This window comes from Ambystoma mexicanum, chromosome 2q (assembly GCF_040938575.1).
Source record: "Ambystoma mexicanum isolate Mex_15411 chromosome 2q, UKY_AmexF1_1, whole genome shotgun sequence".
NCBI classification, from domain to species: Eukaryota; Metazoa; Chordata; class Amphibia; order Caudata; family Ambystomatidae; genus Ambystoma; species Ambystoma mexicanum.
Genome location: NC_090924.1, coordinates 1,095,195,072 through 1,095,204,251, shown reverse-complemented (window position 1 = coordinate 1,095,204,251; position 9,180 = coordinate 1,095,195,072). Strand labels below are relative to the sequence as shown.

The following is a 9,180-nucleotide window of genomic DNA, read 5'->3' as shown; positions in this document are numbered from 1 at the left end:
CCCTTGCATTTCATGATCTTAAAGGACTTGTCTTGCAGAGCTGTGCTCCAAGGTCATGAAAATCCACAGTGGCATTTTATACCCAATCAATGCCCATTTAGTTGAGCGCACATCGATCTGAACAAAAGCCATTCTTTGTGTTTCAATGGTGCAAGAAAGACTGTCTGATCTTGTAGAACGTTCCTTCCCTACCAGATAAGATCCCCCAGACACAGCAGTGGCTGCAGCAGAACCTGAGATCTCTTCTTCTGCCACACATTGCTCAGATTCTAAAGTAATCATACCTCTGCCTGTTCACCTGAACACTCACACATAATGTGTTACGTTTGCTGGGATTTCATGTCCTTGATGTATCTAGCACACAGATGCCCCTGGGCTAGGAGCGCTCTACAAATGGTAAATACATAAATACATGTTCTAATCTTTACATTGCTCTGGTTTATTTTCAGGAATACTCGACCTTATGTGAATATGAGCAAGAACGGTTTCATTGACTTACCCCTAACTTTAGCTCGGCTGTCACGTTCTCCTAAAGGAAAAATAATAAGATTGTGTTTGCCATGAAAATCTTCAGATGACTAGAAATGTGTAGCAAACATCCCACAGCAAAGAAAGCAGTCGCTATGCTCTCTATAAAGTGACACACGTTAGGAATGCATGAGCTTTAATTCAAATGAAATTAAGTCCCATAAAAGTTTTAGTTATGTTAATTAGCTGAACCTCTTAATTCTGCACTGCTTAATTCTGCATTGAATGCACATAATAAATGCATACATAATATAATACATAATAAATACATGCCAATATTAAATTACAATATTAATATTATTATGTACTCATTAGTTGCTAAGCGTGAATGCAGCAAAAGGAAATGTGTAACTGGACCTACCACCAGGTCTCCAAGCTTTAGCAGAAGATCTCCCTGAAGGGAAAAACAAGCATTAAGCGTTTTGCAGTAAAAGAGGGTTATCATGATTACAATAGCCACACACCAAGTGATATGGTCGCTGAGTGTCAACGTTATGGGAAATTAACCTCCCAGGTTTAACAAAAGGCTGCCAAAGGGATTGCTCAGAAACCCCATGCCACATCCAGTTCTGAGTGCAGAGTGCCTATCTGAAGCAGAGCTCCATCAACACTGTGCTACCTTTCACAACCACTTTCCTCAACACACTCAGAGCCAGTCATTGGCATGGGGGAGGTGGCCATCTGACTGGGTAGCCAGCCAGATATGTAGCAGCTGGAGCTTCCCATACTGCATTCTCTCCTTTCTGTCCCCAGTGCCCCTGACACCAGCCGAAGGCAACTAGACTGCTTCCTGGTAGCTGTCTGAATGACAGCTGAGTGGAGAGTGGGCAGAGTCTACCCTACCCAGATGTCCACCCTTAGCCCCTCAATCTCCTATTGCTTATACTCATGTGTGCGGTGCTGGACTAGGAGTCAGGGAACGACGACTGATGCAGGAATGGAAACAGCCTGCTTTCCCTTCACGTCCCAGCATCATGTGACAGCTCACTCGACTGGGGAGACCTGGAGTGAGCTCACAGATGAGGGGCACTGCCAGCTGGAGGATAGGCGCTTGTTGTCCTAGTGATGTAAAGTATTTTAATGTTTTAGGCATTAGCACTGGTAAGAGCCCAGCCAACAGTAAGTCTTAGTGCTTCCCATTCACTTCCATATTGTTTAAGCCTCTCCCTCTTTCCATAGTCAGCCCTCTTAAAAAGGTCTTATATTATGTGTCTTGAGACATGCCCCAAATTAAAATCCTATCCTGATGTTTTATGGTCCTTACTGTATTCATCCAATTTAAGGCCGTATCCTCTGAAACCACACCCTGAGGATGGAACCTTTGTGCAGGCAGCAGGAATAGGTAATTCATGATGATTACACTGGCAACCCCCTAGCCTCACCCTGCCCGCATGAGCAGATCATGGTCCAGTACTGCACGCTTGAGAAATCATCCCAGGGAAACCACTACTGCTCAAAATAATAGACCAACTGCGGGCTCCCGCTCACATGATATATTTTCTGGATAATTGACCAACAAAACACTAACCTCTCATTCAGTCATGTGCCCAGTCCTTCTGCAGGATGTTTGTTTACTGAAGTTAATATGCTTAGGGGCCTTAACCAGTCATGTCCTTTAATGCCATTGATTACAGTTGATATAGAACAATCCCATGTGCGATAGGTACAGATAACGCAGTCTGGCAAAATGTTAGACAATTGAGTTTGAAGCTGGACTGTCCTTCTTCAGCTCTTGTAAAATCACCCAGAATAGTTGTTCCTGCTGATATGCTGATCCCTAGGACTGTTAGTGATCCCACTAATGGGACTGTTCACTACTGTGATGTCCACTACATTCCAGATGTGATTCAGTCTTCTCATTCCTATGCGATTGTACTGAGGATATGGCATGTCTTCCTTATTTTTTCCACCGTTCTCCCTCCACACGATTTTCACTGTCATTTCAACCTTACTTACCCTCTCCAAACCCAAAACACACGCAGCACTGATGATGAACGGTGAGAGAAGTAAACTCAAAAAGGAGAAGTAGTCACTGCATGATCTACTCCCAAGGCCATATGAGGAGAAAGACATACTTACGATAAAAAAATCAGTCTGATGATGAAGGACTCTATGATGGATATCCGCCAACACAAGAATATTTCCCTTGTTAACATCTAAGTCAGGGAGCTGTGCATTACCTCAGCTTCTTTATAGAACACACTGGGCACAGTTCACACTAGGGGCCTGATCACGACTTTGGCGGTAACGCCGGTGGTATTACCGCTGGCGGTATTAGCCCTACCGCCAAACTCCCCGGTGCTAATAGCGCCGGATCACGAGTTTGGCAGTAATGTTAATCCCCATTCCCTATTGAGCCCATTCGGGAATACCCATTTCCCCATTGGGTTCAATGGGGAATTTTCGCTCTCTTACCGGCGGTAATAGCGCAAATTTTCAGCGGATTTCCCCCCAGCTCAGAGCTGGGGTGAAATCCGCTGAAGTCCTGATTTGGCGGACCCTTAAATCTAGTGGTAATAACGCTACCGCTGGATTTAAGCGTTACCGCCAAAGTCGTGATCAGGCCCTAGATCTGTTGCGAGCAAGATGAGGCACTCCAGATGTTGAAGCCTACACCTCCCATGATCTTTCAGCCTTGACTATGCTGTCTAGGGCTGTTGGAAGTTGTAGTGAAGTTCAAGCAAAGCAAGAGGTATTACAGAGGGTTGTTGGCACGTACAAGCAGATGCATCCAAGCGACTTAACTGGGCAGCACACACATACTGCAAATTTTCCATGGACATAACGGACAAAACGGGACTTGTCCCACTTTGACGGCTACTTCCCACAATCTACAGAGCAGTGTTGGACAATCCATTCCAACCATAGATAGTGCAATTCAATAGGTTAATGGTCTTGTTTTAAACAAGTTTTCAACAGTATTTCATGCAGATAAAATGGGGTTTCATTCTTTGGGCTTCCAAAAAATCAGGTGTCCAGGAAATATTAACGACTTTAATCAACAGAAAGTTCGGGATCCTGGGTGTTGCTTGAGTATGAGGCGTGTCACAGGCTAATGCCATCTTACATTAGGGAACAAACACAGAATAAAGCATAGAGGGTTGTCTTACCAGCACTTTACACACCACATCGAAGAGCGGCTCCTCAACACCGAGCTGCACCTAAAATAGTTTGAAAAAGAAGATAATTATTTGTTAATAATGAATACAAATGTTGATGACATCATACTTTATTAAGCATCATCACAAATGAGAAACCGTATTAATAAGGATATGTGACACAGATGCCAAGATAGCCACTGAATTCTGTGTTTTTACGATATCATCGCCAAATAGTTCGTAAAACGCATATCACATCCTTTGTTGTGATTATGGAAGATTTTGCATTTAAGTTGTGGCAATTTTAATGTTCTCCAGTGACATGTGGATCTCGGATTATCTCAAATAAATAGTCCCTTCAGTCCACAGTCACTCTAATGTCATTCTAACAATGTAACCCCTGGGCGATTTTTGAGGATAGCCCCGTTTGACAGCTCATGTCAAAGGAAACACTTCACTCTCTAGTGGTAACTCATACATTTTCCTAGAAAACAAAACAGTCATAGTGGCAATAATTTGGAAGCAGAACACAATGTCATTCCAGCAACGCTTCACTATCCCGAACGTCTGCGCTCTGCCCATGACACCAGGCATAGCCTCCGGGCCCTACACAAGAGAGTGAAAGGAAACACATAGTGAAATATCACTTCCTGGCTGCCTCATTCACTGCCATACTGCCAATGTCCATGACACAGCAGCAGCGCAGAATTCATTCAATCTGTCTAACCCCTGCTTTGGCTTATGCGAGTACATCCAAACCCCTCGATGGGGAGCATCAGGGTGCTATCTAGAGGGGGAGAGAGTAATGGTCACCTATGAATATGCTTCATTACTAATGTCTACCAAAATGAGATGCAGTCCAGCAGGGTATGCACTATTATGTATCACTATTATCTATGTGAAGTAGTGCATTCATATTTATATTCGTATTTTATTTATTTGCGTAGCGTGCAGGGCCCACAGGCATTTGGGCGGCTATCTTAGGTTACAGAGACAACCTTTTCAGCAGAGAACAGGTAGATCTACAAAGTTTACAGACAGAGAGCAGGTTGATCTGCAGTATAACATGTACAAGCATGATAAAATATACAGGAAGTTACAAGAGAATGAGTCGTCTAAAAACAATGGGGATTACAATAATTATGTACAGGTAGAATGCATAGAGGCAATCACAGTGCAGGTCAGGAGGGGGCAGTATACGAGATGCAGTGATAGGTGTCTCAGATGTCTTGGGCGGCTGTAATCCACAATTTCGTTTTACCCTTGAAAGATTGGAAGGAGGGCTCAGCTCTAATAGAGTTAGGTAAGGTATTCCATAATTTAGTGGCTCAGACCGGGAAGCTCACCCCGCCAGCTTTCTGAAGCTTAAATCTAGGAAGGGATAATCTGTGTGCTTGGGCAGCTCTCAAAGGTTGGGTAGAGGTGTGAGGTGTGAGTCGGTTGGCCAGATAAATAGGGGCCTGGATTCTTTGCGTGACAAGGAGCCAATGTAGATTACGTCTGTGGTCAGAGATGTGCTGATTTCTGGGTATGTTTAAGGCAGCTCTAGTTGCATTGTTCTGTGTGACTGGCAGTCTATTTAGGTTAGATTGGCTAGTCCCTAGATATAGGGTGCTGCAGTAGTCGATCTTAGACATGACAAGTGTTCTAGCCAGGGTGGTGCAATTGGCAGTGGTCAAGAATGGTCAACAGGCTGTAATAAGTTTTCATGTATACGCAGAAGCTGAGTAAACAGAGTTGGTTTGTCTGGACCGTAATAGTGTGGAATCGAGGTAGATTCCTAAGGTTTTGGTATCCTTGAAGACCTTAATGTCGTTGCCATCAATAGTGAACGTCATTGAGGCAGAATTCGTGTTGAGCCATCCATGCCTGAATAACCGTGTAGACGTTGTTCAAGGATTTAGTGTCCACCGCGTAATCACCCGTGATGGGGATGAGTATCTGGGTGTCATCGGTGTAGTTCGTGTACGAGACACCCAGATTGTCAAGAACATCAAACAGAGGTTTGGTGAATACATTATAGAGTGTCAGTGACACACATAATCCTTGGGGTACACCACAGTCAGTGGGAGAAGGTACTACAGATGCTGACAGGGAAAATACCAGCATAGATCTGTTATCTAGGAAGGATCTGCTCCAGGCGGTGACAGAGTCTGAAAAGTGGGCAGCAGATATAAGGTGCTAGCAGAGGATTTGGTGGTTCATCAGATCAAAGGCTGCTGATAAATCTACTGAGTTTCTAGGTCAATGAGGGCGGTTTCCGTCCTGTGTCTTGGCCGGAAACCAGATTGCCTAAGGCCGAGGAGTTTGTTAGCTTCAAGGTAGTCCTGGATCTGCAAATAAGCAGCTCGGTCCAATATTTTGATCATATAGGGGACTGTGGTGATGGGCCTGTAATTAGTTGATATGCTAAGATCAAGTGAAGGTTTTTTGAGCAAGGGGATGACCCAAGCGTCCTTTAGGTTGTCTGGGACTATACCTGTTTTGAAAGACAAATTTATAAAGGCAGTAATGAATGGGGCTAGATCATGTGACGCCTCTTTAATGATAGGGGCTGGGCAAGTGTCGCCTTGACAGTTGGACAGTTTAAGTTTATTAATGATGCTTTCAACTTCAGCAATAGTGAGTGGAGAGAAGCTGAAAGGTTTATGGTTAAGAGTGACCCGGGTATTTACACTCGTGGGGGTATTCAGTTGCTGGTCAGTCTGCAAACTATTTTGGTTAGCTTTGCTTTATATCAATAACTATATATATAGCGCTATAAGCATATGTAGGTAGTTATTAATGTTATAGCTATGGTGAAACATCATTGACTTTAGGAAAATGATATTGTTTATAGCTTGTGAACATAATCACCAATCTGCATGAACCTTTCCAGAACTAGAAGCAAACACCTGGAAACTGTAATGCAAATCCGTCCAATGGTTCAAAAGCTAGGAAACACATAAACCAAATGGCAACCAGCATCAGCTTTCCCATAATGCACATTCCATCATTTGCTCTCAAGTGGACAATCCGATCCTGCAAACAGATGTTCACAAAAATGTTTGGTGGGAAAGCAGTGGAATAGGGGCATTTTCTTGGTTTGGGGGTGGGGGGGTCCAGCTGTTTTTTTTTTTTAATTAAGAATGCAGCCTGGTGCCTTAGGGCCTGTGAATGCGTCTGTATCTCCCATGATGATTTGCAGGTGCAGCGTCTTAACAAATGTAACATCTGTATTGTGGAAATAAAAAAGAGAATATTTGGTGAGGGAGAATGTGGGCTGTCAATATCAGAAACAACTGGGAAGGTTTGAGGTTTTAAGTCCCGTGCTCGCCGGGAATGCTCTTGAGAATGTATTTGCCAATTCAATAAAGGGTTTTAAAATATGTGAAGGTTAGAGAAATTAATCCAAAATTGCATCTGTGCTCATTAAATGGTTTGTTAGACATAAAATGTATTTAAGAGAAGTCAGTCTGTAAGAACATCCTAAAAAAATAAAGAGTGAGGATTGCTTTCCAAATTAGAAAAAAAGGTGTTTAGGAGGCTGCTAGACGCGTGTGCCAATATTTTTGAACGATTTAAAGGCAATCGCATTTTGTTAAAAGCTGCAGCTTCTAGTGTGTGTGGAACACAAGTGCACAATCTGACTTGCAGGCGCACTTGTTTGTGACTGGCTGATAAATGTACAGTGCTGGGCTACAAATGTTATGAGGAACTCAAGAATCTGAATGACGGAGAGGCCACTTTATATTACATTACATTCCTATAGAAAGGGTCGGAAATCACGCACCTTCAAGCAGGCCCCCTCCCATCCTCAATTAGGAACATCCCAAATCCTCCTGATAAAGAGGCGTTTGCTGAAGCCTCCCGGCTCATGTCCACCGGCCACCCTGAGTCATTCCTTCAGCCTTCCAGCATTCAGAGTCCTCTATATGGCTGTATAGCTACTCTTGTGCTTTATAAGCACCAATAGCGTTGTGTTCTGCAGGGATGATCTGTGTGTGTAAAGCCCTTTAATTGTTCTCTGTGTTGCATGGGTGTATGACATCACTCCATTTGTATGAACCGAAGAAGAAATAAATTGACAAACAGATATAAAGACAATCGGTTGGGTTTACCAGCAGGTTTCTGATAGGGTCACGCAATTGTTTCAGAACCTCGCCAATTTTCATAGTAATTTCCTCCTAAAAGAAAGTTCAGAAAATGTTAATGTAGTAAAGGTGAGATATACTTGAGCAGTGAGCTTTTTAACACATGCCTGTCTAGCAGAGGACCCTGGTTGAATAGATGGTCCAACGAGAGTTCAGATTCGAACACTTGACCCCCAACCAACTGTACACATTAATCTCACTATATTTTTTCCAACCTAAATATTGTAAGCATATATTTAGTGCGAAACACTGCTTTCTTTTGTCCTTACTACAAACAAAATGCAGTTTCTATTTAGATAGCAGGGTTATGATTCGCGGACATACGCAGGCTGGTTCCCCAATGAGTCCCTGCTTATGGCGTGCCCCCCTATTTAAGTAGCTGCTGCCTCATTATAGAAACTTTCCACTACCCAAGTGCAATTTTGCATGGCATTCACACTAAAGCAAAAATTGTACTAGTGTAAAAAATGCACTCGTCCCATGCAATTTTGCACCAGGGAACAATGCCCTAGTGCTAATAAACATTGCCCTGGGACGGACACACATTGACATAATACATTTTTTTAAGGTAGGCACATTTTTTCTTTGTTGCTAATGCCATGCAGAATTTTGCTTGTTCTGCTGCAGAGTTCTGCCATGGGGCCCATGTTGTTTCACGAAGCAGAAAAGTGTCAGACGAGAGGTGTTTAGTCTGGAGAATTTCCAGCCTTCACAAACCAATTTCTATATCATTTATGGCAATCTGAGTTGCCTTGAACTCAATTCCAAACCCTAAAAAGAAGACCTTGGTAATCACCCCGTTGACCTGCAACTAGCAGGTTTTCATTGAATTATTGCATTGTGCCTTCCTTGTGTGAAATGTACAAAGAAAAGGCAGACAGCACTTAAATGCCATTGTAAGTGTTATATTGGATGCTTGCAGCAAGAATACTGAACACCAGATACACCTGAAACATGGGAAAACGTGTAGCAAATTAGATCATTTGAAAACACCCCAGCATGCATTTGAATTTACTGTACCTCACTTTGGCGATGCCCACCCAATTAATAGATGGAAAATTATGTAAAGCACTGGCCGAAAAATGACATCTGCTCTCTCCACCCCTTACTTTGGCATATGTCCACAAATCCAGGAGAACCAGCATGAACAGATGGGCTTCACATGACATTCCGAGAGTCGCATGGTCTCACTTGAGGGCCGGGCACTGTGCCAGCACTGCATTGTCACTATATATTGACTACCATCGAAGGAGGTTCACCCTGAGAATCTCTGGCAGTGATAACTTGCCGATAGTGCTACTTGTAGGACCAAGAGTGTGGTGAAATATTTAGTGAATTAGACAGGACAGATCACCAGGAGGGGGCGCCTGCTCTACCCACACACAGAAGCACAAGTGTCATCAGCACTGAGATGAATCTGC

The 9,180-nt window shown here is 43.3% G+C and overlaps 1 long non-coding RNA gene across 1 annotated transcript; it reads right to left on the bottom strand.

Annotated features, from left to right (window-relative positions):
• Positions 1-888: 888 nt before the first annotated feature.
• On the bottom strand, positions 889-7,790 carry LOC138569063 (uncharacterized). The gene is made up of 3 exons (XR_011303095.1): positions 7,727-7,790; positions 3,639-3,689; positions 889-922 (listed from the first exon to the last, which is right to left on the bottom strand). It is a non-coding gene; the product is annotated as an uncharacterized lncRNA (long non-coding RNA).
• Positions 7,791-9,180: the final 1,390 nt, after the last annotated feature.